The sequence below is a fragment of the Amphimedon queenslandica genome, unplaced genomic scaffold, assembly GCF_000090795.2.
Source record: "Amphimedon queenslandica unplaced genomic scaffold, v1.1 AMPQUscaffold_5787_Cont22250, whole genome shotgun sequence".
NCBI classification, from domain to species: Eukaryota; Metazoa; Porifera; class Demospongiae; order Haplosclerida; family Niphatidae; genus Amphimedon; species Amphimedon queenslandica.
Window position 1 is genome coordinate 1 of NW_003553917.1, and position 1745 is coordinate 1745.

At 34.6% G+C, this 1745-nt stretch overlaps 1 long non-coding RNA gene across 1 annotated transcript; it reads left to right on the forward strand.

Moving 5' to 3' along the window:
• The first annotated feature begins 12 nt into the window (after positions 1 to 12).
• LOC105316044 (uncharacterized) lies at positions 13 to 1319 on the forward strand. Its single transcript, XR_002190263.1, has 4 exons — positions 13 to 322; positions 373 to 542; positions 787 to 1213; positions 1267 to 1319. It is a non-coding gene; the product is annotated as an uncharacterized LOC105316044 (long non-coding RNA).
• The last annotated feature ends 426 nt before the right edge of the window (positions 1320 to 1745 follow it).

The following is a 1745-nucleotide window of genomic DNA, read 5'->3' on the forward strand; positions in this document are numbered from 1 at the left end:
TATTTTTATTTTATTTTTTCTTTCCGGTACTCTGAGTTATACCTCAGTTTACCCTCAGTACTGCTATTTACTCTCTTTTCTAATCTCTGCTTCTCTCTATTAATGTGTACTGTAAATTTCTGAAATAAATAAATAAATAAATAAAGGTGTGGCTAGAAAGTCTATGAAATTGCAAAATGATGTCTACTGTTAGAGCTGGTTCTTGGAGAGATTTAAGCACTAATGAGATGTCTTATGGATCTCAGAGAAAGATTTCCGCCTTTCTGGACTCGTCTCACACCCTCAACTGGAAAGACTTGCTCTCAATGATGCCAGAATACAAGTACAAAAATAATTTTAATTTTTAACAATTATAATCATAAATAATCTCAGTCCTCTACAGATGCAGCAGTTATCCCAGCAGGAGGCGAGAGGGAAGAGTCCCACTATATCACTGTTGAGCCACATGGCATCAAGAGGTAGGACTGTTGGCCAGTTGTATGACTTTTGCAAGACACTTGGAATGAACAGAATATGTGAATTAATAGTACAAGGATTACAAGGTTCTATTACTGTATTTTAAGCAATTATTATGTTAATAATTATGTGTTTATTAAATATTTAGTATTTGGTAATATATGACAACACATGGTATTTTATTATTATTATGCTTTTTCTGTACTAAGAGTAACTATTATTACATGTAGTATTGAAAAACATTTAATAATGTTTTGGGTTGGAATTGAATCAAGTATATACATGTATGATTATTTTATTTTAAATTCACTTCTTCTTATTCTTAAAAAGGAACATCAAAGTAGACGTACCTTTGCCTACTCCTCATTCCACTCCTCCGTCAAACGGTTGACCATTTGTCCCTCCCCACCCTCCTCCTCCTCCTCAACCTGTAATTGTTGATACTCTACTACGTGAATCTAGCGATAATTCTACAAGTACTTCTAGAACCGACCAATCAGATCTTAAACCAAATGCAAAACCGTCTCTCTCTCCCCCTTCCTCTTCATCTCTCCACCCACCACTCTCTCACGAGACCACACCCACTCAGATCCTCTCGTACGAAGACGTCAAAAAAGCGACCGGAGACTTTGATAATGTTTTATTTTCTGAGGGTGGACATAAGCTGGGACAGGGTGGGTTTGGCGTTGTCTATCAGGGACAGATTAATCTTGGGGAAGGTAATAGGGAAGTCGCTGTCAAAGTTTTTGTCGATGATGTGAGTTTTCATAAAACAATTCTCAAATTTTACTTTTTTATTAAAATAAATAGGCAAATTCTGAAATGGTATTACAATTCAAGACTGAGCTACACACCATTTCAAAGTATGCACACACACACACACACACACTAATAGCTTGTACACATTATCATTATAAACTCTCCCTCTACTCTATGCCCTCCTGTACTTTCCCTTAGCTATCAGTTGATTTAAAATGTGTAGATTTGTATTTTAAAATGACATCATGGCTTGTTTACTGGTAATCCTCATAGAGTTACTTTCACTTTTCATTTCCCTCATATCAGTAACATATACATGTACATGTATTGCTATGAATATAATTACTTACGTATACATGTATGTATATTTAATACTTTGTATGCTTAGTTGAATGATACCGTATAGCACTTTACTTTGTAATGCCAGGCTTAAATGCGGCAGAATCCTTAAGCAATTTAGTAGCAAAAATCTTATCCAACAATAGTTATAACTCATTAAATAAACATTAATAATTATTAGTGGTCATGAA